General features: G+C 42.9%; 1 protein-coding gene across 1 annotated transcript in view; it reads left to right on the forward strand.

Moving 5' to 3' along the window:
• LOC122792184 (microtubule-actin cross-linking factor 1-like) overlaps nt 1–27,157 on the forward strand; it is a gene marked incomplete in the record, with an annotated part of 3,579,694 nt that overhangs the window by 2,020,209 nt on the left and 1,532,328 nt on the right.

Consider the following 27,157-nt stretch of genomic DNA (forward strand, 5'->3'; position numbering starts at 1 on the left):
ACTTGTAAACTCTGGCCGTCCTTTTTCATGAGCATGCAAGACAGAGATAGTTACTTGGGGTGAATAGGATGGCTGTTCCACTAACTGAACTCTGAAGCATTCATGTTGTTTTTCTGTCTTTATGACATAATGTTTTATCATTTTTGTTAGCAGATGATAGCAATATCCTCTGGTGGTGGGTATGGTTCAGGGGCAAGGAAGTATGTGATGCAAAACTATATAGCTGATGGTTTCTAAAGTCCTTTATTTTTTTTTATTAGTTGTTTTTACAATCTGGGATAGTTACGTACTTTACAAAGTGTGTATTTGCTACTTGACATCTAAACTTTGAGTATATAAACATACAAACACATTGACTGAAAAAGACCTGTGGTCCTTTGAGTGTGGTTATTACAGCTGCCCCTTCCCGTTTTGCTCTGGAACCTCTCTACAGAACTACAGTTCATATACCTGCCTGGCAGTGACTGTCCTGTTTGTGAACTAGTATTTCCTGTCGATGGTCTTAAATCTTCCTCCTTCATTTGTTGCCCATGTGTTTACCGTTCCTATTGTTGTTTCTCTTGATTTCTGCCGTGCTTATTTTCTCTTCCTCCCAGTTATGTAGCAAATGGTATCATATTCTTCCTGTACCCTCCCCTCTTCCACTGTGTACATGTAGAGCTCAGAACCCTTCGATGTAATTGTTACTATTTTCATTCATTATTTTTTCTTCTAGCTGTGTTTGGTAGTGTTACTTTCTAGTAAACCCCCTTCACAAACACATGTCAGCAACCCATGCGTCTCCATAGCGGGTTAGATTTAGTGCACACTAGAGTGGCATGATTATACTGTGGGTCTGGAAGGATGACTTGCTCTACAGTACCCATTTTCCCCATTCTTGATGCATGACTTGCAACACTATCACTACAGGAAGTGAACATGCACATTCCCACATATGTGATGATATCGTTGGCCATTTCTGCATCTCCCTTACACACATCGTCTAGGCTTACCATGTTGTAGTGTGTCTGATCTTCATTTGATGTGGCTGTCATATAGTGCAATAACACAAACCCTGAAATTTTAAGAAGGAAGAGCTGATATTTGACAAATCAGCTACCTCATTCCTTGTTTGAACTTCCTGCATTTGAGTTGCTGCTGGAACCTGGCTCTTCTTTGTTACAGGTGACAGTATGGTATCCTTTCCTGATCTGACCTCCAGAAAATGAATGCTCTATCAAAGGAAAATGCTTTCATCTTTAGATCCACACTCCGCATAATGCAGTGTAGAATTTTCCATGGTTTTGCTAATGACTTGTCTGACTGTACATTGTGATTTAATCTGGAAGGATTGTAGCATGGGCATCTTTTTTTTTTTCATGGTAGTTTCATTGCTAGGGCACTTCTTGTGGCATGAAAGGTGTACCTATTATGCAGGTAACACTTCACCATGCAGCCTTAATATATTCTATAGTCTTGTGCTGATTAAACAGGGCTGATCTTATTTTTTATAGCACACAGTTGGTGAACAGGACTATCCCAGTACCGAACCTTAGCACCCGCTAATTTATTGTATGATATATCTCTCTAACAGTTACTACTGTTCCCTAACAAGCCAAGTTCTGTAATCACCACACCTGCTTGGCTGTTATCATTGTACTGATTAGGTTACCAACAGTGTACTCTTCAGTTTGTCCATCAGCTTCTTTTCAAGCATGGTGCTAAATGTTTTGCAGAAGTCCAGATGTCCTTTAGTAACTAGTTTCCCCATGTCAGCCCTGGCAGTGATCGAGTCCTAGGAAATAACTAGTCTGAACTTAAAAAGCATGTGCCTTGTTAAGCAAGGTTGTTTGCTGTAGTCTAGTGCTCTTTTATCTTAAATTGCATAACTGTTTCCATAACTTTCCTGGAACACGTCATCCAGACTAGTCTCATACAGTTTATAATCTAGCACCTCATAGCTGGTGCCTCCTTTTTCAGGCCCTAAGAAAGTAGAACTAGAATTAATTTATGTTTTCAAAGTAGTAAGTGGGAGAGTTGATGAAGAGGGTAGATGGTAGCTTGTAATTTACCTTTGTCAAATATCCAAGAATGTGGATGTCAATTAAAAATATTAAATGCTCTATTTTAATCTACAGGCTATTATTTATTGTTTAACATTTGTTGACCAGGAAAGTCCGACTAGGTCAGAGCCTATTTTCAGTGGAGGCCCGGGGAGAAACGCTGCAGATGCATGTCTTTGGAATGTCTTATAAACTGAAAATAGAAGATACCACCATTAAGTTTGACTATGGGTAAAGCATATAGTTGTATGAAGCAGTTCTTTTGAGGTTCTATGGCTGCAGTTCATAAGATTTAGGTTTTGTGCTGAAGTTATGCTAATATATAACTTGAGTTTTATTAACTAAGAGATTTGGGGAAAGACGCTAAAAAATGAACCTCTCATGTGAGTTTAATCAGATGTCACAAGTAGAAATAATTTAGTTTTCTTTCCTCTTGTAAGGGGTAGCATCTAGATATTGATTGGCTGTAAGCCCAGGCTAATGATACAGGGCTGGTTTGGGCAATTTGTAGTTTATATACACTGCTGAGCAGCAGACAGTGTCCTGCAGAAAGTATACAGGGATCACAAAAATGTTATTTATTGTAGTAAGGTAGGCATTTTTATACAAAGGGTAAGGTACAAGTAGAACAAAGCATAGTACCATAAAAGCACACTGTGATCAGACACGACAAGATAAGCCCTAGAAGTGTTTGTTTTCTGAACATGTGAAGGATGGACCCAGTGGCCATGGCTTGGGGGGGGGGGTTACTGGTGATATAAGGAAGGCACAAGAGAAGTTATGACAGCTACCTTTAGCTATTTGGAATTAGGGTAATGTCACAATGTTACACCCTTACTCTTGCAGCATGCTGGCGTCATCCGTACAGACGCAGCACATAGTCCTTACTCTTGCAGCATGCTGGCGTCATCCATACAGACGCAGCACATAGTGAGCCATGATTGCTGGAGAATGTGCACATTGGGCCCAAGGACTGTGTTACCTCTTAATCCTCCTAAGTGCTGTAGTTACAGTCTCTCTGTCACCCATTGTCCCAGTGTCCATATATGATATGCTGTTTAGCAAGGACTCCCTCATAAGTCCACCCCCACAATGGTAGGAGAGATGTCAAAGCCTTGTCACTTATCTTTACCCCCCCCCCCCCCATTCCTCCAGCAGATGTTGGAGCCACTGTTCAAACTCTGGCATCTTGGCTTGCAGTTGGGGCTCTGTCCCTCTAAGCCCACAGAGCTGAACCAGGTTACTTCTCTTAAGATGGGGGGACACCACCTCAGCTTACCTGTCCACAGTAGTTATACTTGCCTTCCATGCAACAAGGAAGAGACGTATTAGGCATACCACTTATGGCCTGTTGAGTCTCTTCCAGCATTTCTGGCCAGCTTTAATCCAGACATGTAGTCTTGTCATTCTTGCTTTTGGTAAGCCAATGCCGATTTGCGTGACCCTTCATTTTAGTAATTGGAAGTCTATTTAGTGTTCTGTTATGTGCTGGATTTCATGCTTATGTGAAATGTTCAATAGCCACTGTCTTCTGTTTGACTGATGCATGAACTGTAAGTATCCACACAGCTGCACATAGTCTGTCATGACTGCAGTATGAGATATACTGTATGCATGTGTATATATATATATATATATATATATATATATATATATATACATATACACACACAGAAAGAGAGAGAGACTGAAAGACAGAGACCCACCCACCCCAGATTAAGAAGATGACTGGTTCCAGTTTCTACAATGTGTTTAGCTGTATGTCTTAATATACATAAATAGTACTTTTTCCCCTCCTGCAGCAGTCATGCTGAGTCCACACCACTATGATGTGGTGTTTCCTGTTGCTAATTGTAGTTTCCATTACAAGGCTCTAAGTTGTTTATATCTGTTCCACTTATGCATGCTATCTAGATGAAAGTGTATCTCACCATTCTGCTTCTGATTGGTGAGCCGAAAAAGATGGCTCTGTGTAGCCATTTTGGGCTACGTATGGTTTGATTACTTGAGAGTCTGCAACTCTTGCCAACAGACACTACCTTTAGGCTTCGCTCCTGGGTTGAGTTGCAGTGACTCTAGTCATGGCACTTTTTTCCATATTTATTTTGGGCTGTCATAATGGTTTCCTTGTAATACTTTTTGTCTAGCCTTTTCAACGCAAACCTGTTAACCAAGGGAAGCCCTACCAGGGCCCCAGATGGCAAAGCTCAGAGGTAAACTGTGGGACACACTGTGAAAGGTAGCCACGATCACATGATCTGCAATGGCTACACCATTTTTATTTAACTGTTTCATGTTAGTCTTCCTGATTCTATGTGAATCTGAAGGAGGTTTCCACTTCCATTGGTGTAGAAACAGAAAGCTGTAGCAACTCACCTACCCAGTGTTTAGTTAGTTACTCAGGCATCTATTGAAGCTGGTGAGGGAAGGGATGGTTGTATGTACTGTATCCTGAGTGGAGGCAGAGTAGGCCATCCCAATACCACAAACTCTCAGAGGAAGGGTAGTGATACAAGGCTGACCCTCGGATGAAATTTTACCTAAAAAGCCTTGTAAATGATGGTGATCACTAGTGTACAGGACGATGTACTCACACATGGGAAAGGCATAGTGACCTCCATGTTAATGCAGGTGACATGTTCCTTGCTTTAGTGGAGGGGTTAGCATCTGTGCTGTACGTCATTGCTAGGATTCCGGCAGGGATACAGACCATCTCCATTGCTTCCCGGGTGATGGCCCTTCTGCTTTCACCTCCTTATGGTGATGCCCAGTGCATGGGAGCTATTAGGCTCAAGCTTGGTTAAAGAAGGCTTAATAGTCAGCTAGGCAAGGGAGCAAAGGCACATAAAAATATCTGAGGAAGTTTCCTTGGATCAGTGTCAGTGTTTTGTGTGGGGCAAAAGATTAGGATGGCTGAAATGAGTGAAATTAAGACCACTGTCAAGGAGGATTTGTATAAGAAAGTTAGAGAGCTTGATAATATCCTGATGGAGGGTGAGAGTGGGAATAGCAGAGTTTCCTTGCCCAGAAGGGAGAGGGCAGGAAAGAAGAAGAAATGCAGAGATTAAATATGTACTGGGAGAAGGTGGAAGGTTAAACATTGCATACTGGATAGATTAGGATGATATGGGGAGATGTAATAAGTAACAGGCAGTTTGAGTCATTCAGGAATCTTAAGAAATGGCAATTTTTAGATTTGAACTAGCTTTTTGGTGACCCTTTTGCTTAGAAAGATTTGTTTCTGTATCTCATGTCTGACACCACTTAGATATTTTGATTCCTTGTTATAGTTCTTCAGTCTGTTTATATATTTCTACATGCTTTGGGATTATTACCTTTGAGTTTTGCAGCCTCATTGAGATAATGTTTCATAGTCATGATGTTTTCTTCATAATTTTACCGAAGAGCTAATGACACATTCATTTGGCATTGACTGAATTCTTGATTTAAATTGTCCACTAAATACCAGAACTACAAAATGTGGTCTTAATGATGGAGAGAAAATACTGTTCCAGTAAACTCAGGAGAGTGTCTGCATTCTTTACAGAAAAATGTAACACTTTTTATGAGGTTAGCAAAAAGAAAATATATTAGGCAGTTGGCAGTGTTTTATATCAAATTCCATGTATAACATAAGGGGCCAAGTAGGCCAGTTTTACTAAAAGTGGTTAAAACTCTCTCTAGAAGGCTTTGCAACCCTAGAATTCCAGTCACTTAGAACCAAACACATTTAATCATTAGAAAACATTTTATCTGAATGAGAGCTGTTTCAAAAGTCCATAATTTTTTTGACTAAGTATAGCAGACACCTTTTCTTGGTTGTCCAAGTGGAGGAATTTGCTGCCACATAATTTGATTTGAATTCAACAATATCAAACAGAGAAAAGCATGTTAAAGATATTTTACTTTTCAGTAGTAGTAGTACGATATACTCTGGTGTGCTTGCTGGTTATCATTATTGTGCCTTGTACGGCAGCACAGGTAAGTTAGAGGTACCTGAATAGGAAATTTTGCTACTGTTCAGGTAGTGTAGGCTGCAAGTCAGTACTTGCATGCAAGACTTCATAACTACGGTCTTGCAAAAATAGCTTTTTGGTTGTTTTATTCACTGTGCTAGTGCTGAGGGTGACAGTGAATACTTACTTTACAAGGTGTTTAAGCAAAGCATCAGGACATTTACAATTTTAAAAACCAAGTACAGAGTTTTTTCTTCTGCTATTTTTGGCACATTTATGTGTTCACCTTGTAAAGTGGGATTTTGTGCTCTAAAATATGCAGTTTTTACTTTATTTACATCAGATGAGCTGTATTTAAAGTTTAAAAACTTGTTTGTACATAATGTAGCTCTCCATTTACTTTCTGATTCTGTCTCACCTGGTGGCATCTTCTGATGGTGTCATAAGTGTGGTTATCTTGAGGTATTGAATTGAAGGAAGTTTTGTTTTGTCAACCAGGATAACTTTCTATTTTATTGGATCTCATTACTTAGTCTGAGCATAGCCCAAACTTACCTCAGAGCTCACTGAGGCAGCTGAGTCTATCTGATGTTCTCCATCAGTGTAGCTCTATCAGATTTGGTGTTTCTCTCTGGGAGCTGGATATAACGTACAAATGGAGTTGCATGGCCTCAAGTCTGTCCAGTAGAAAAACTTCACCTGTAGAGTGGCATGGTCGTCATACCTGCATTCTCCCCATCCAGGATTAGGGATAGGCTTGCCAGGCTACTAGTCCACCAGCTAATTCATAGGTGTGTACTAGGCTAATACCCCTTCATAGGTTCATAGGTTCATAGGTTCATACTAGGCTATCTGCCCAAGGGCATTTATAAGCCTAGCCCATAGTTATGTGGCTTTCGCCTCCCCTTTAGTTTGAATAAAAACTATGCCTATCATTTTGCTGTGCCTCTGTCAAGCAGTGACGCTGAAGTAATCCCTGGGGTATATCTGCAATCTCCCATCCATTGGTCAAGATTCCTCTTGAACAAGACCAGAGAGGTGCTCTGCCTCACATGTACCGGGATTTTGTTCCACAGCATAGGGAGTCTCTGGGTGATGAATCTGTCCCTCCAGCACGTTCCAATCCTAGCCCCCAAAAAATTGCCCAGGCGCCGTGCCACCCGATGTTAGTTCACAGTGTCCATATCCAGTAGTGCAACTGGAATGATCCCTGGAGTGAACTTTCTGTTACCCATCCATTCATCAAGATTTCTCTTGAAGAGGGCCACTGAGGTGCTCTGCTTGACATGAATGGGAAGCCTATTCTAGAATATGGGCAGTCTTTTGGAGATGAAACTGTCCCTCCAGCATGTTCTTTTAATTGTGGTAATGAGGTTGTGATCTCTGGAGCACGTGGTGCGGGGAGATTGGGATTTCTTTAGGTGTAGCATTTCAAGTAGGGCTGGGTCCGGACATGGCTTTGGAAGTCAAGCAGAGATCACCTCTAAGTAGACGATAAGAGACTGAGAACAGCTGAAGTTTCTTGAGTCTGTCCATGTAGGACATATGTTTAAGGCCTAGAATTCTTTTTCTGTGGTACTTTTGTGGCCTCTCCAGCTATTGTAGGTGTCTGGTCAGGTACATGCCAAACAGGGCGTTATATTAGATGATTGGTCTAATGAGGGATGATGACCTCTTTCTTCCTGGATGAGAAACCTTTGGTTGTAAGATGTGCCACATAGAAGGACTTTCTGACCACAGTGGCAATGTGCTAGTCGAAGGTGAGGTGGCTGTCTACCTGGGTGCCCAGATCTCTTATGGCCTCTTCAGTGTTCATTGGGCTCCCATCAATGTGGTAATTCATGGAAACTGAGTTTTTTCCAAAGGGGATGATAACACATTTTTTGGCGTTAAGCTTCAGGCCATGGTTCCGACACCAGTCATTGGTCTCAGAGACCCTTTTGTAGGATGTCTGCATCACTTGGGGAGTTTATAATGACTCCTAGCTTGCAGTCATCAGTGAACTTGGTCAGCCAGAGTTCTTCTGTGTTGGCCTGGACTTCTGAGAAGTAGATGCCAAACAGGAGAGGGCCCAGGACTGAGCCCTGTGGGACTCCACTCATGACCGATCGACAGGCTGACTTGGAATCCGCAACTTTCACTCTGTGGGTCCTGTCCTTGAGCCGGTTTGCAACTCACCTAGTGATGTAAGGATTTATGCCTAGTTTGGTGAGTTTATCAATGATACCTGGGTGGGGAGTGGTATCAAAGGCCTTGGCCAGGTCGAGGTAGGCTGTATGCACTGCCTTAACCTCATCCACAGCCTTGGTGATTGCCTTGACAAAATCAACCAGGTTCAGCAGGCAGGATCTCCCCATTGACAAAGCCAGATTGTGTGGGGCCAAGAGTTTGGCGATTGCCTATATCTTTGTTAAGCAGGTCCATGATGATGCGCACCATAGCTTTGCATACCAGGCTTGTCAGGCTAATGGGGCGATAGTTCCCAGGGTCTGTAGTTGCTCCCCCTTTATGGAGCGGGATGACTGTAGCAGTGTGCCATTCGTTAAGGACATAGCCTGAGGTAAGGCTGTGATTGAACAGGGCAAACAGATGTGTTGCCAGTTAGTTTTGTAGCTCATGTAAGATGCAGCCAGGGATATTATCAAGTCCAATGGACGCTGTATTCTTGGCTTTGGATAATGCAGCTTTTACCTGTGCTGCAGAAATGGTGGGTACCAGGCTTTCATCTGGTATTGTGATAGGGCCCTTTGGGGAGGGGGTAAAGTTGGCACTGAATCTGTTGGCCAGTATGTTGGCTAGATCTGTTGCAAAGTATAGGAGGTGCCATTGTGCAGCAACTCAGAGCAAATCTGGGTATTGCCTTTGAGGTTTTTGATATAGCTGTAGAAGGCTTTGTGGTTGTTTTTAGTGTCAGCCGCAATTTTGCCTTCATAGCTGGATTTAGAGGAGTTGATAAGGGATCTCAGCTTTTTGTTGAGGTTCTGTAGCAGGCAATGACTTGTATCGCCATCTTACCCAGTGTTAGTTGCACCTGAAGTATCTCGGATGCATTATGCTGGGCAGCCAGTCTAGAGGTGTGCATATCCTTTAAGAATATGGAGACACCACCACCTTTGGAGCTTCCGGCTACATTCTGGGGCTGAAAGGTATGGAATGAGTTGTAGCCTGGGAGTGCAGAGGTGCTTTCTGCTTCTTTAAACCAGGTCTCCGTTACAGCACAGATGGCGACATTCTCCATTTTGAGGAGAGCTTCGAGCGAGTGCATCTTGAGATTTAGACTTCTAGCACTGAGCAGCATGACCCTCAGATTGCATTTGTTTGTAGCTGTTACAGTGGCATTTTGGTCTTTGGAACACTGCGTAAAAAAGGCAGTCTAGGGGTGGCAAGAGCCTTAGCCAGTACCCGGAATCCCAAGGGTGATGGATGCAGGCCGTCTCTGGCAAAGCATCGAGGTCTGTCGATCACTGTCAATCATGTTGTCCCATGCAGACAGATACTGTATCCCTTTAGAATTTAGAATTAAATATGTTTTTGAAAACTGAACACTTCAAGCCATTCCCTACAGCAGGGGTTTGGGGGGTGGCTTGCACTATATTGAACCATGCTTGTGCATAGTCTTAGTACAGCTCCACTTGTATATGGAACAAGGTACTGCATGCAGTCTGGCTTCTCACCAGGTGTTGTGCCAGCAGAACCTAGTTCCCCATACAGGTGGGGCTTCATCGTTGCCTAGAAGCCTATTCAGTTCAATCACCGTTTTCCATTCCAGCATTAATGTAGCTCACATATACCACACACAAGCATATTTTACTGTAGGCTGTCATCATGGTGATTCAGATATCGCTAATTTTTTTCCTTAAACTAATCATCCCATGGCAGACAACTGTTTATAGTATGTTGTATTTGTGCATGTGCCAAGCATTATACAGTCTGCTAGGAATCTTATCCTATTGCATTTCTCTTTAGTTACTGTTTGTTTGAATATAAATGCATTTAGTTAAGTCATTGCTTTATTGCCTAATCTGCCTGAGTGATTTAGCTGCAGTTTGTGTCACTTTATACTGTGTTTGGAAATCTGCTGAAGTCTGCAGGTAACCTGCCTATCCACTGCAGTGCAAAACCACACGACTAATAATCAGGAAGTACCTGATGCCTGCACCCAGGAAATGCAAACAGTGTAGTTAAAGATAATAAACAGAGATCAAATGAAGACAGTAAAAGAATATATAGTTTAGAATCAGAAAGCCCCCTTCTCATGACAAAAGCATAAGAATACCGTTGTGCATGATCTTTAAATAGCATTTCTCTTATGTTCGCATTTGGTGGGCAGAATTTTAGCAGGAAGGAATACAGAAATACTTCTGTCTGGGACATGTAGTCCCACCTGCATCTTTGATATGGACTTCTTCTGAAATGTATGTCATTCAGGTAGATTATTCTCTATTCCCTCTGACCACCCTTTGCTGTCTCCTTGAGCAAAAGGCAGGCTCCCACAGAGAAATCAAACCAAAGGGAAGAGATTTAAATAACTTGCTGCAGAGACTGCATACAGCTGATATAGTAGGTAGACAGGTATGAGTCATGTGTTGCTTTAAATGCAGAAAGAAAGCCATAGAAGAAAGTCATTATTGTAGGGGAGGGTTAAAATATAATCAGTTTTATTCATGACAGTCTTGCATGCAAGTCCAAGAATTCCATCTGTTGTAGATAAGCAATTAGAAAGTGAATTTTAGAAGCTGTTTTGTGCATTTTATAAGCTAGATGTTGAAGTCTTATTTCAGGTAAGTCACGGTTTTGCAAAACTGCACACTTCTACTTCTTCTGAAGTAATGTAGGAAAATAGAAATGTGGTTACAGATGAGCCCTACTGGGATGATTCCAAGTAAATTTTTAAGATAAAAATCACAAGCATGACTTTTTTGTTTACTGCACTTGGTTTTGGATTAAGGAAAAAGTATGCCTTCCAGTATTGATAAACCTCTTCTGATTGATGAAGCGGCATACTCATTTACAGCTTTAAAAAATGTATCTCGTATATAACCATTTTAACACGTATCCTAAATTAGTAAATAGTGGTGAGGAGGGCTGTGCACATCACTTGTAAACTTTTATTACAGGAGAGAACAGCCTTAGATTACAACTGATGCTGAACAGAGAGGACATCATGTGCTGATATAATACTGTATGATTTCTAGATTGATAGTTTTTATCTTCACTGAAGCTTTTATTTGTGATAGGCAGACAAACGTAGGAGTTTGTCTGATTCTTCTGGGATGCAGAAAGATTTGGCCTTGACTTTCTTTTTGCCAACACATACACTGCTGTTCCAGTACACTGTTATACAGATCCAAAAAGCAGCCAGTAGCCCTTGCTAGTGTGTTTTATATACTTTGCACAGAAGAAGCAACAAAATATAATTCTGACAACATCAACTGCTAGTGCATTCATATTTCAAGCTATTTGTGTTGTGGCCTAAACTAGATACAAGAGTTTTCTTTTACTTGTCACAATTATACAGTTATCAGTTAGCCCGTGGGTTTTTAGTGCTTTTTCTAAATTGCTGTGCAGGTAAAACGAGAACAAAATAATTATACAGTAAACAGAGTCCACATTTAAGCTCTCTAATGTAATGAAAATGATAATGAATGCATTTGTGAAGCAGAAAAGTATTAAATGTAAATCATAAATGTAAAGGAAGACATTGTTGCTCTGTAAATTCTGATAATACTAACTGCTGTAATAAAGCTAAATTAACTGAAAAATAGCATGTTACAAATTAAGTGCAACTGTTTAAAGGTAGCACGGAATGGGATCTATAATTGAAAGAAAGAAAAAAAGAAGCACATCATTTTGTTGTGCATTACAACTAAGGCACAGAGCCTGGTCTTGTGTTTGTTTGTGCTTTGCTCATATAATCCTTTCACATAGCTAACTTCCTCAGCATATGTTGATCTATGGATTGTGTGTTGGCACCTGTGATCAGATTGAAGTTGTTTAGCCTTTGAGGAAGTATACTGCATCTCCTCTCTAGATTAAAGGTGCCTGAATTCGGAGAGCCAAAGGTTACTAAGAAGGGGAGCTTGTTCAGTCAAGCTTCACCGTTTGTGTTGTTTCCTTTCATTCACAGAGAGTCTAGATGTTAACTAGTTGCGTTACTAGAAGATGTATGTAATGCTTGAACTCATCTGACACTGAGCTGTAGCTCGACTAACATATGTTAAGCACATTGTAGGCTGAGGAGTTTTATGTTTGCTTTCTGGCGTTAGGCAGCTAAGATGCACAGTGAGAGGTCATTAATGGTAATAGACATTCGTGCATGTGTCTGACAAAGACTTGTTCTTTGAGTCACTGCTCGGAATTCATGATGATGACCAGTAGGTGGGTAGTTCTCTGGCAATAGAAAAGAGGATCTGTCTGCCTGGAAGAGAGGCAGAGCCAACAGTAATTAAGGTTCCAAAGCATTTTTGGGCAAAGTGAGGCACTCCTGTTAGGGAAATGAGTGTAAATGTAGATGGATGCTTGTGTTGGTAGTAGTTGTAGAAATGTTTGTTGCACATGATTTATTACTGCAGAAATAATGTAGCTAATAATAATGTTTATATATTCATAGCTATGAATGTGTCTACATACAGAACAAAGGTGCTGATGTGCACTGAAAATGGTTAAAAAATGTAAATTGTTTTATACAGCTTTTCTCATTAAATGGATTTCATCTCGTGAATCAGTTAAAATTGTCACTGATGTTGCCTTTTTTTTTTTTTTTTTTTTTTTTTTTTGTTCACTGATGTTCTGCTTGTAGTTATGTGCTACCACCGCTCATTGCACCTGCTAGAGCATTCCTAAAATACCTGCATGGCACTTTACACCAGCCAGTGACCTTGGCTCACCCCCATTTCATTTTTCTTCATCTTGTCTGGCACTCTTTTCAGCGCTTGCTTTTATTATTCTTTGACTGCTTGCCTAGTGCCAATGCCCCACCTTTGTCTGCGATTCCACGTTTTTCTTTTTGTTACTGCTGAACTAAAATTCATCTTAAAAAAGGGCAAATTATTTAGCAAATTCTAGAAGCTAAAAATAATGTAGTAGTAGTATTTGAGAGAGATGCCCTATACTTTGATTTCATGTTTGTTCTTGTCCCATGAAGACAAGATCCCCAAGACCCTTGCTAGACTTCAATAAGTTTCACAATCTTTTGCAGTATTAAGTATTTTGCAGCAAGCCTCATGCAAAGTTCTGGAGACTGGTTTGTGCTCTGAACTTACTGGAGTGACGTTGCATATTTGAAATAATTTTATTTATATATATATATATATATATATATATATATATATATATATATATATTTAGTGTGTATGGATATTTCCTTAGGTTTGCATTGCTGGGAAATTGCTTCTAGCTTCAATTTTTAGCCTTCATGTTGTTCTCTTTGCAACATTTATTTTACAGAAAGATTACTCCTAATTGTTATCTGTGACAAGGCTGAGGATGAGCTACATGTAGTTGCGTGTGTGTGTGTGTGTGTGTGTGTGTGTGTGTGTGTGTGTGTGTGTGTGTGTGTGTGTGTGTGTATGTATGTGTGTATGAGAATCCAATCCAGATCATTTCCCTCCTGGACATTTTATTAGATCTGTTGTGTAGCAGAGCTCCTCTGACCTACAGCAAGAATTTCACCCCATTTTGGAGTACTAATGCCATCCAGGCCTGTCATTTTTTTTCTTTATCAAGGGTATTTGACTTATTCAGTAGTCATTACCACAGTCACACAGGCTCCACCCCCATAATATGATTGTTTGCTGATCCATGGAGCGTAAGTGGAACCACCAAGAATTTGACTTGAAAACTGTAGTCATCATCTGTCCTGTAAAAGGGATGGTAATGTGATGGCATTGCCACTTGCACATCACCAAAGAGGTTTCTTTTCTCTGGAGACCCTTCAGCCAAACAAAAACAGTTGCTTTTGAAATAGACTGGAAGGTTATCATGATTACCAGTACACCCACAAAGATCTTTTAGATATGAATACTTTAAAGATGAGGTTGTCTGCACCTTAATGACCATTCAAAGCCATCTAACTCAAAAGGACTTTTGGAAGTCATGTAGTTTATCTTGTACTTAAGTGAGCAAGTAAAGAAGAATTCATTCCTGTCCCTTGCACTGTAAAGTGGAGAGGGGTTTTGGAACTGCTAGTAGACAGTGGTTGAAAAGTGATGGGCCACATCAGAACCTTAAACTGTTCCAGGCCTAGAAGTCTATATTTGAGTTCAGAATTTCTTCTGAGTTTAGTGACTACCAGAAATGTGTTCATTACTGCTTAAAATGTCAAATTCTGCATTTTTTTCCTAACTCAAGCCAGAGCTTGAAGTGTTCTGATGAAATACAGTGTTCATATTCTGGTAAAGTTGGTTCATCCAGCCTTTCATTTCTTGCCATCCAGCAAGTTCTGATAGATACAGAGATACACAACAGAAACCCTTAATGATCCTGCTGGTCCCATTTTAACCCAGGCAAATTCACTGAATTCACTGTCCACTGCTGATTGTGTATGAAAATAACTGTTATGTAAAAGATGATTGTCTATGAAAATATTTTTTTTTTCTTTTTTTTTTTTGAAGTCCGTTTTTTGTTGTACTGCTGCTGCAGTTAACACCTGATACTCCCATCGTTTGATTTGTCCATGCTTTGGTGGCACCCAGGTTTGACCCACTCTGGAGAAGGTGTCTCCTTTCTGAGGTAGCCCTGCAGTTATAAAGGTATGCAACTCTCCAGGTGCAGGTTCCTAATGATCTTCGTGTTTCACTGTTGCAGTCATCACCTGTGGGTTATCCCTGTTGTGGTAGCTCTCGGCTGGCCCAAATATCAGAGTCAATGTTTTTGTGTGCCGGCTGCTGTCACCTGTAGTCTGACGTCAGGTCATCAGTACTATAAAGCAAGACAGCCAATGTCATTACATCAGGCTGTCTTGCCATGGAGCCTGTAACAGAAGCAGTTCGCACGAGTGCCAGTCAGTCGCTACCAGAAGTCAAATTTCAGCTGTAAACTTCTAAAGCTAAGTACCCTGTTGGGGACCCTTTTTTCTGGCTCTAACCGATGTCTGAAAAAGTTAATAATTGTCTTGCTTGTGGAAAGCAGATCCCACGCTGAGACTTTTATTCTTACTGCATCACTTGTATAGGCCCATGTCATGATGTCCCTCGTTGCCAGTTCTGTGCTCTATTTAATGCGAGAACCATTTGCCATAGAGCTCTGTTTGTAACAACTATTATTCTATAACAAGTATTCTGTCTTCGAATTCTGATAAGGCGTCCATCAACCAAACATCTGCCAACATTCCGAAAAAACGTAAAGATAGAGACAGGCCACACAAGGCTAAGCCTTAAGACTACGCTACAACTAAGCAAGTCGTCTCTTCTCTGGAATTCAGTATGGCTCTTTCGCAGCCCCTGATGCCCGACTTGCTTTCTATGCAGGCCTTTGCCGAGACCCTTTTGGAGTCCGGTATGCCTCAGAAATCCACTTCATCTTCCGAGACTTTTCGGTTGGGTCCAGAGCCATGATGCAGGCACTGGCTTCTGAGGCCATTCGCACTACCGATTCTGGACAAAAAATGACGTCTACTCTTTCGACTACCGTTCCTCGGTGACCGACAGATTCTCTTAGGCCTCGAAGCCAGGCCACTCCTTGGAAATCTGCTTCTAGCTGCCATCTTGCTACTGCTCCCCCACCCCAAATGCTTAAAATGGCAGTGGATTCTCATCTCCCTTATCCGAGGTACTCGAGCCCCCACTCCTAAAAGGAAAAGGATTCCTTCTCCAGAAATTATGACAGACCAGGTGTCTAAGGCTTCTGATTATTCTGCCTTTAAAGAGGAACAGCAGCTCTTAACTGTTTGAGGATTCAGATGCAAAGGAATCCATCCCCTCTGCCTCCTCTCCAGAGGACCTCTCCTTCGGGGAAACCCTTCACTCCCTCAGGGAGCATTTTCAGTGGGAATGTCAGGACTACCCACAGTCAAACAAGCTACTTAGAGAGCTTCTGGACCTGCCCCAGCACAGACCCCTGGCTATCCTTCCTATTCTAGAAGTGGTGGATGATGTTTTCCTTGAATCCAGTTTAGCCTCTGATGCCCTGCCTTCTGCCCCAGCTAACCTGGCAGGTACTACAGAGTACCGGCTTCTCACAATTACCTGTACAGGAACCTTGCCGCAGACCCTGAGGTCATTACACAGGGACCCAAAGGAGCTAAGACTAGTTCTGCCAAGAATACTCTTCCTTCTGGCAAAGACTTCAGAGCTCTGGACAGATGGGGTAAGAAAGTATACACACCTCTGCAACCTTAGCTATCAGAGCACTCAATTGTCAGTTCCATATGTTAAAATATCAACAACACACTTTGGAACAATTAAAACAGAAGATTGCTACCTCCCCTGACCGTGCCAACTCAAATGAGCTAGCAGAATTACTACACTCTGCTTGTCAAGTGGCCAAGCACTCATTACAATGTGGATATGATGCCCTATATGCCTCTAGCAGGGCAGCAGTGACAGGATCTGTCATTAGAAGACATGCATGGCTGAAGGAACAACCTCTCTCTGATCATGTCAAGTCTAAACTTATTGCTCCACCCCTAGATAAGGAACGCCTATTTGGGGAAAAAGCAGAAGAGGTGCTTAGAAAGATGGAAGATAAATCAAAATCTATGCAAACAGAAAAAGATTTCTTTCAAGTTCAACTGCCCAGATTCAGCAGGAACTTCCCCTCTAAACACTGGGCCTTTCCTGCACCCAGCAGACAGGGCCAAAGTAAGCCCCGCAGGGACATGTCATCCAGGCCCCCATTCCAGGGCCAGCAAAGAAGTAAACAATGGACTACTTCAGCCTCCAAGGCAAGGAGTTCTAAGCCAAGCTTCTATGGTAAGCACTCACACTGACACTCAATCCCCCCCTCTGCCCTCCTTTCACTCATCTAAAACTAGGAGGAAGGCTCACCCTCTTCAAGGACAATTGGGTCTCTATAACCAAGGACCAATGGGTATTAAAAATCATTTCTCAGGGATACAGATTCTCCTTCAGCGAACTCCCAATTCCAAGAGGGTACCCAGACCTCCTCCCATACCAGTGGGCAGAGGCATTAAAACAGGTAAAAACCCTAATATCCCAGGGTCAGTAGAACCTGTCCCTCTGAATCAAACAGGAAAAGGTTTTTACTCCTGACTGTTCCTTGTTCCCAGAAAAGAGGGCACTTGGAACCGCATCCTGGATCTATTCAAACTGAACACCTCCTTGGTGGTCCCCAGATTCAGAGTGCTAACCTTGCAGCAGCTCCTGCCTATGCTCACTCAAAATGCCTGGCTGGTGACACTAGACCTAAAAGATGCCTACCTCCACATCCCCATCAGGGAATCATGCAGAAAATTCCTACATTTCAGAGCAGGCAATCAGCACTTTCAGTTCTCTGCACTGCCCTTTGGCTTATCTACTGCTCCCAGAGTATTCACCAAATGCTTGGCCCCAGCTATAGCTTTCTGCAGACAGAGAAATATACAGATTTACCCTTACCTGGACGACTGCCCTTTTCAGGCGAACAGCAAAGAAAAGTTGCTCCAGGACCTTCTCTTTGTCAAAAAACACCTAACTTCCCTAGGGTTCACTATCAACGAGAAAACATCAAAGCAAAACCCCACCAGGAAAATTGTTTTCCGGGGAGCTGTGCTAGACATAGCAACCCTAATGGCCTTCCTATCCCCAGAAAAGCAGAGTTTCCTGCCTCTCTACTTCACCCAGCTGGCTTCCAGAAGTCACCTCCTCATTCCTCTCTCCGGGCTTCACATGAGAAAAATTCAGTGGTACTTAAAGAACCTTTGGTGTCAGCACACTTAGTCCCTAGAGACCACCCTCCCACTGATCCCTTGCATAAGGGATGAATTTCTCTGGTGGTCAGAGGCCTGTGCCATGAACAAGGGTGTTACCTTCATCCTCCGCCCTTCTGGCCAGACAATCACCAACGATGCCTCAGACATAGCTTGGGGTGCTCACCTAGCAGGCAGGTGTACCCAAGGCCTTTGGAATGCCCAGCAACTCCACTTGCACATCAACCGGAAAGAAATTATGGCAGTGCAAACCACTCTAACTTCCTTCCAATCCCATCTCAGGTCTGGGGGCCTCCTTATACCACATTACTGTGGTGTTGTCTGTTTTTATATCAACAAGCAGGGGGGGCACCCAGTCTTACCCCCTGTGCAGGTTAGCCATGAGTCTGTGGCTTATGGCCACCTCCATTGGGCTACACCTAATTGCCCAGTACTTACCAGGGAATAACAACACACTGGCAGACCACCTAAGCAGAAACTTACTGGACCCCCACGAATGGCAGCTCCACAGAGAAAGCTTTCTGCAAATCACCCAGGAGTGGGGGACCCAGAGGTGAACCTCTTTGCCTCACAACGCAACCACCAGCTGCACATGTTTTGCACCAGGGAGTATCACCTCCTAGCATGGAAGGTGGATGCATTGACCTTCCCCTGGAGCTCCCTCTTTGTGTATGCATACCCTCCTCTTCCCCTTCTTCCCAAGGTTTTGATCAGAATAAGAGAGGAGAGACCAAAGGCCATCCTAATCACTCCAGATTGGCCCATACAACACTGGTACCCTTTCCTGCGCAGTCTGACCGTACAGCCCCCCCAAGCTGCTTCCACTAAGGTTAGACCTCTTGACCCATGAGAGGGGGAAGGTACTGCACCCAGACCTACAGACTCTCAAACTTTCAGCATGGCTCATACAGTGAAAATTAACAAGACGTCACTGTTAAGTAAACTGGTCCTGGACATCATCACAGAGGCCAGAAAGCCCAGCACAAGAAAATCTTATGCCGGAAAATGGAGAAGATTCTGCTCCTGGAAGCAATCAAAAGGGGCCCCGTACCTCACAACCTTCCATCCCCCTCATCTTGGAGTACTTAGCAGAGTTGCTCAATAATGGCCTCTCCTTCTCCTCTGTTTAAATCCATGCCTCTGCCATCTACGCCCATTTTGATTCAGACCCACCCCTCTTCTCTCATCCATTAGTTAAGCAATTCCTCAGAGGGGCTTCTAATATCAGGCCTTCCAGAAGACCGCCTACTCCACCCTGAGATCTGAATTATGCTTTAGAGAAACTAACCTTACCTCCTTTTGAACCTGCCGCTTCAACAGAATTGAAATACTTCTCCTGGAAGACTGCCTTCCTACTAGCTATCACCTCTGCCAGAAGGGTCTCAGAACTTCAAGTTCTCATGGCTGTCGAGCCCTTCATAATTTTCCATGCAGACAGAGTCTCCTTGAGGACTAATCCCTCCTTTATGCCCAAGGTGGTATCTGATGTGACCCTTAACCAGGCCATACACCTTCTCACCTACTTTCCCAACCCCCAAAACAAGGGGAATACAATTCTACACTCACTAGACGTGCACAGACAACTCAACTCAGATACTATCTGGGCCACACTAAGCCATTCAGGAAAACAGACCAGCTTCTTGTAAGCTTTGCCCCAGGGGCAGAGGGGAAGCCCATATCCAAACAAACCATTTCCAATTGGATTTCACACTTTATCCATTTCTGTTACAGACTACATGGGAAACCCATCCCTCGGTCAATCCGTACCCACTCCAATAGGGCAACCTCCACTTCCACTGCCTTCCTCAGAGGAGTACCTACCAGGGACATATTGGAAGCGGCCACCTGGACAGCTCTCCATACCTTTAGAAAGCATTACCACCTTCTTCTCTTTTCTAAGTCTAGGGCAGGGTTTGCCTCTGCAATTCTGCAGGGCCTCCTGACCCATACCTAGGACTCTATCTTTCCTAACACCCTTTACCTCAGCTTTGGGGATCCTTCCACAGGTGATGACTGCAACAGTGAAACATGAAGAACATAGTACAGTTGTGTACACTTACCATAAATGTAGATGTTCGAGTGTATTCACTGTTGCAGTCTTGGTTTCCCTCCCTCCATCCCTTTTCTCATCTTCCCCTATGGGGACACATGCTTCTCAGGGTGGCTGTTAGCCACCATGACCACTTCTCTCTTTTACCTTGTGCGTTTTATGGGTAAGGGCAAGAAAAAATAATGTAATGACGTTGGCTGCCTTGCTTTATAGTACTGATGACCTGATGTCAGACTACAGGTGACAGCAGCCAGCACACAAAAACATTGACACTGGTATTCGGGCCAGCCAAGGCTACTACAGCAGGGATACCCCACAGATGATGACTGCAACAGTGAATACACTCGAACATCTACATTTATGGTAAGTGTACACAACTGTACTTTCTTTCCATTATGCACCTCCATGCTGGATGGGGTCAGGGAAGAGCCATCATATTGTGATTTGGCAGTATACCCCCTTCCTTTGCTCTACCTCCAGTATGTAATTTGTGAGTCATTGGGTTTCTATGTTGTCAGATAACTGGTGTCAAACAGCAGAACAAGAGGAACCTTAGTAATGTTAATTAGCATATGCAACTGGAAAGAGAAAAGCCTTGCTCAACTCCACAATACCATGATCAGTTAGTGTGAAAGATGATCTTTCAAGGAGTTTTTGAATGCATACCGTAAAGAAATTTGCCAGAATTGAAGTAGAAGTGTATCAGATCATATTTTTTGTTGCATTGTTTCCTTCAGAGTTCACATATCCAGTCCTTGTGGCCTTTCACTGTATATTACATTTATAACCCCTTACCACCAGTACATGCCCTTCAAGGTCTCCGGAGCTTTGTTCAGTTTTTTTCTGGGGCAGTCTTACCAGCACCCTGCACAATATGAACATGATATTAAGGACAGCCTTACCAGCACCCTGAACAGTATGAGCATGGTGTGAGGGACAGCCTTACCAGCACCCTGCACAGTATGAGCATGGTGTGAGGGACAGCCTTACCAGCACCCTGCACAGTATGAGCACGGTGTGAGGGACAGCCTTACCAGCACCCTGCACAGTTTGAGCATGGTGTGAGGGACAGCCTTACCAGCACCCTGCACAGTATGAGCATGGTGTGAGGGACAGCCTTACCAGCACCCTGCACAGTATGAGCACGGTGTGAGGGACAGCCTTACCAGCACCCTGCACAGTTTGAGCATGGTGTGAGGGACAGCCTTACCAGCACCCTGCACAGTTTGAGCATGGTGTGAGGGACAGCCTTACCAGCACCCTGCACAGTATGAGCATGGTGTGAGGGACAGCCTTACCAACACCCTGCACAGTATGAGCACGGTGTGAGGGACAGCCTTACCAGCACCCTGCACAGTTTGAGCATGGTGTGAGGGACAGCCTTACCAGCACCCTGCACAGTATGAGCATGGTGTGAGGGCAGCCTTACCAGCACCCTGCACAATATGAGCATGGTGTGAGGGACAGCCTTACCAGCACCCTGCACAGTATGAGCATGGTGTGAGGGACAGCCTTACCAGCACCCTGCACAGTTTGAGCATGGTGTGAGGGACAGCCTTACCAGCAGCCTGCACAGTATGAGCATGGTGTGAGGGACAGCCTTACCAGCACCCTGCACAGTATGAGCATGGTGTGAGGGCAACCTTACCAGCACCCTGCAAAGTATGAGCACAGTGTGAGGGACAGCCTTGCCAGCACCCTGCACAATATGAGCATGGTGTGAGGGACAGCCTTACCAGCACCCTGCACAGTATGAGCACGGTGTCAGGGATAGCATTACCAGAACTCTACACAGTATGAGCATGGTGTGACAACAGCCTTGCCAGCACCCTGCACAGTATGAGCATTGTGTGACAATAGCCTTGTCAGCACCCTACACAGTATGAGCATGGTGTGACAACAGCCTTGCAAGCACCCTGCACTGTATGAGCATGGTGTGAGGGACAGCTTTACCAGCATCATGCACAGTATGAGCATGTGTGACAGCAGCCTTACCAGCACCCTGAACAGTATGAGCATGGTGTGAGGGACAGCCTTGCCAGTGCCCTGCACAATATGAGCATGGTGTGAAAAAGTCTTGCCAGCACCCTGCACAGTATAAGCATGGTGTGAGGGACAGCCTTGCCAGTACCCTGCACAGTATGAGCATGGTGTGAGGGGCAGCCTTGCCAGTACCCTGATCAGTATGAGCATGGTATGACAACAGCCTTACCAGCACCCTGAACAGTAGGAGCACGGTGTCCGGAACAGCCTTAACAATTGCACAGTATGAGCATGATGTGAGACAACCTTACCAGTACCCTACACAGTATGAGCATGGTGTCAGAGGCAGCCTTACTAGCACCCTGCACAGTATGAGCATGGTGTGAAGGACAGCCGTACCAGCACCCTGCACAGTATATGCATGGTGTCAGGGACAGCCTTACCAGCACCCTGCACAGTATAAGCATGACGTCAGGCCAGCTTTATGAGTGTCCTGCATAGTATGAGCATGGTGTGTCGGACAGCCTTGCCAGCACTCCACACAGTATGAGCATGGTGTCAGGGACAGCCTTGCCAGCACCGTACAAAGTATGAGCATGGTGTATCAACAGCCTTACCGGCACCCTGCACAGTATGAGCATGGTGTGAAGAACAGCCTTAACACCACCCTGCACAGTGTGATCATTCTATGAGAGACAACCTTACCAGCACCCTGCACAGTATGGGCATGGTGTTAGGAACAACATACCAGCAACATGCAGACTGGGAACACGTCAGGGATAACCATAGCGGCATCATGCACAATGTAAGCTAGATGTCCACCCTGCCCACCCCACATAGACACAACATTTGATCATTTTCCCTTGTCATGCAGTCCCAGCATACTTTTTAAACTTTAGCATAGCACTCTTATCAGTTTACTGCTTACCAGTCAGGATACTATTATCACTCACAGGTCTTCTTATTCAGTGTTGACCAGAACCACTCCTCTTATTTTGTATGCTAACCCTTGACTTCTTCCTAATAAATGCATTATTTTTGCACTTCTTTACTTTATGTTATCTCTGCCATTTACCTGCCTATCCAGTCTGATGTATGCAATTATATTGAAGGGAGAGCCTGATGTCCATGATTTCTGAACTAGTTTTCATGATAACAAACATCTTAATACTTTTAAGCGCTTCATGTTGTCAGATACGGGTGTGCAAAATAATAGGCCTTTGGGAACCCATTAATCACTGGCTTCTGTCAAGAGAATTTCCAGTTTGGGATTTCTTACTGGATCTTACTTCACTACCTTGTGTGTGTGTCCATGCTTGCCAACCTGGATACCATAGCCATGTCCTTCAACCTTACCACCATCTTACTTTAGTGTAGCTTGATGTCAGAGCTCTTGGGGAAGTCTAAATGTGAAAAATGTCATATGAAATCGATTCTTACATCTCATTCCTAATGTGGTCATTGAATTCGAATTTACTATACTAGCAAGGTCATTGCTTCATTAAAACTTGCTCATGCAAGGAAGCTCCATGTTGTCCGTCTGTTTGCTTGATTGCTGACTTCTTGAAACACCACCATTCTGCCCTCCATTTCTTTTCTCTCTGTGGCTGTGATGCTTGTTGGTCTGCAGATGCTTGGCTTCTTTGTGGAGTTGCCTTTTATAACAGCAGTACTGTAATATGTTGTTAGTCTGCTACTGTCAGCCCAGAGTCCTAGACAAGGTAGTGGTGTCATTTGTAAATCTTTCGGAGTATACATAGGGTGTACTGGGCACAGTTTCCTGCATGTGTGGGTTCTTGGTTGTGGAGAGGTTTGCCATTTGCAAAATATATTTTGAAGATTATTAAATGAGCCAGCGAGTGTACTGGCTCTATCAAAATGGACTTCTGTGAATCACTTTGGTTTGCAGTCTGTATTCTTTTTTTCAAGGCAAAATTAGTCCTGAAGTGCATGCTGTCCATCAGTGTCTGTCTTATTTTCTCAAAAACTGTATGTATGTATGAATTATTTTCTTTACCATGCAAGTCTTGCTAGGCCCAGCTCAAGTATTACTTTTTATTGGTGACCCAAAAATATCAGTTCTCTTAAGTGATTTTCTTGAAATTCCATACTAGAGAAGTTGAGACTGAGGAACTAAAAAAAAAGTAGGAAACTTATTAGCACATCATAGTGTTGACCCCCTTTTTTAGTAAACTGTTATTTGAGTGTTAAAGGTCACATGACAGCTGTTTTGAATTGTATCCAACCTATTGTGGGAATGTTGATGGCTAAGCTAGCAATGGTCTTTACTTTCCTGACAAAATTTTTTTTTAAAGTATCACATTTAGATTCCCATACCTTGTCAATTTAAAGTGCTTCCCTTCTATCAAAAAGACATTTTTAGTTGCTTCTGCAGTGAGTTCCACTAAAAAATCCACACTCTCTTTCGACTGAAAATAATCTTTACAAAATTTATCATAGTAAGATTGCTTTACATTCCAACAGGTTTGAAGGCTCAAGCCATTTCCCAGATAGAAGTCTAGAATGTCCTCTCCTTCTTTATTCCTGTTGCCCCAGACAGTCCTTCTGTTCTGTTCTATATATCCCAATTTTAACATTCAAGTCTCCCATTATCAACACTAACTCATGTTGTCCTGATTTGTCTAATAGGTCCAGCAACTGCTGCCTTAATACACTCTCCATCACTGAGAGAGAACCCTGCTGTGGAACGTAGGCTGAGGTTATGAGTGGTGCCCTATATTTACACTGGAGTCTGACTGCCATGAGTCTCTCACTAATTCTGATCACATCCCTTACTGTCTCCTGAAGCTTCTTTCTCCCCACAGTTTCTAGTCTGTCCTGCACCTGAGTAGTAGACTATAGATCCCAAGCCAAGTGCCTTTGCACTGTCCTTCCATCTTGTCTCCTGGATACATAAGATGCCCATTCTCCTCCTTACCATCATGTCATCCAGTCTGAAGCTCCATCCCGTCAGTGAACCTATACTGAGTGTAGCTATCATTGGTTGATGTTTGGCAGGTTCATTGGTTTTACATCCAGCTTTCGCTCAACAGAGCTATCCCAGGTAACCTAGGCTGGGCAACTGGACATCAGTTGGCCAGTAGCTAATTGATCCAGGGCTGCTGGGCTTTATGGTGGGCACACAGTGGCCAATAGGGGCACCCTAGACCCCTCCAACCTTTAGCATGGTTCCCCTGGTGTAGGTCAGAGTAAACTGGGTCCTCACCAACAAATACCCATGCCTGTTTGTGGAGATATTAGTCAGTGCGACCACATCACCTAGAGCCAGTTTTTACACTGTCAAGTGGCTAGCCCTGACACGGTGTACATTTTGTGATCTATGTTTTCCTGTCTAATGGTTACTGCACACCACAGTTAATGCCCAGTACGTTTGGTTTGTACAACTCTTCCCCTGACTGGCACCATCTAAAGTCTGTGCTGTTGCCCACAACTTCATTCTCAAACTCATTATCAGAGACATTATTAAATGTGTAGACTTTAATGAACTTTATTGCAAAATTCTACCCCACATTGTTATTTTTACTTCAGCAAAAGGGAGTTGTAAGATGTCTTCTTTCTTTAAATTATTGCTGTCAGTAGTATGTTGGTCGTGTAGTGTGGTTTTCTATGTACCAGACAACTTCAAAAATTGAATGTGTTGAGAAGGATTCAGAAAATTGTGTGAGGGAGTAAATCAAGCCTAAAAACAAGGGACATCACTCCAAAAATAGGGGCTTCCTGTTTAAGGGTAAATCAGACCAGAAAATAAGAATGTTCCTCTAAAGTAGGAACAGTTGGGAAGTCTTTAGGTGATGCTGGAAATTATATTAGAAAAGAGGGAAGCCAGACAGGGTAGCAGTTACTTTGATTAACAGCTGTTACACTGAGTTACTCTAAGGCAGAGTACAGCATCTGATACTGAACTCTGTCTCTGTAAGGCTTCTATGTTGAAGGTTTTTCCAGATGTGTTTGTTTTAGGGATGTTGAATGCCAGTAGTTAACACTGGTGATGGTTTCAGTACTGTGACATATCCACTGGATGTAAGAAACATTTAATGGTACTGGAGCGAAAAAAAGTGACACCCTGTGTAGTAGCAGTGGTCCTTACTTACATCTGTATACAAAAAGTGTTTCTTATTGTGTATTTTTCTTTTCTTTGTATTTTACATTTACTAACTAGTTACATGAACTGGTCCAGGCACTGTTTTCAGACATGACCTGGGCTGCTTGGCGTAACAAAATGAAAATGAGTAACAGCACAGTAAAATATTGATGTCAGTTATTAAACTTGAAAAGTTTTGTAGATATTAATGTTTATTTACAGATGATAAACACACTTCTATGTATAACAGTGATTCCACTGCTAATGTATAATAATTATGAACTGACAATGTTCTTTAACTCGTACCTCCCTTACACAGCAGTGTGTGCGCGTGCGCATGTGTGTACGTACACACACACACACACACACACACACACACACACACACACACACACACGTCTCAGCTGTCCAGATTTTTGCCTCATATTTTTGGTCTGTTCCTCATAAAATGTGGATTTCTGGATTTTTGACACAAATTGGTGAGGAATAAATTAACTAAATAATGACAGTCATTTGAGTTTCAGACTTTATATCCTTCAGAATATGTATGGTAACACAAGGCATTTTATTTGAACAACTTCCTAAGTTTATAAGAGCAATATTTAAAATGTGTTCCTATTTTTGGGGCTTTGCCCCATTATTTTTGGCTTTGTCCAGATTTTTGTGCTAAGAGGTTGCAAGGTATGGTGCACACACACACACACACACACACACACACACACACACACACACACACACACACACACACACACAAATCTCTGTTAACAGTTCACTGTGTTACAGTTTACTTAAACAGTAAAAAATGCAAGAATATTGATATTATGTTGTTAACCACTCTCTCACTAAAGGATTTGCACTTGGATTACTTTGGTAGATAATCTTAGGTTCTTACTGAAAATGTTTAGCATGCTTACCTTCCATGAGGCTTGAGCAGTTTTAGACAGGCCACATTCTACTACAGCCACTAGTGAAAAAGGTTTAAGTCATTAGATGGTGCTGTGACTTATCTCATAGGTAAGCATTACATATCAGTGTGTTAACTAACGGACAATAATCTTCCTTCTGCAGTTTGGAAGTTAACATGTTTAGAATAAATTTCCTTTCTGCATATTACTTTATTGCAGTCCAGTATGTGGATGGGAGAGAATGTTGTCATGA

This window comes from Protopterus annectens, chromosome 1.part2, assembly GCF_019279795.1.
Source record: "Protopterus annectens isolate FY-2018-M chromosome 1.part2, PAN1.0, whole genome shotgun sequence".
Lineage (NCBI taxonomy): Eukaryota > Metazoa > Chordata > Ceratodontiformes > Protopteridae > Protopterus > Protopterus annectens.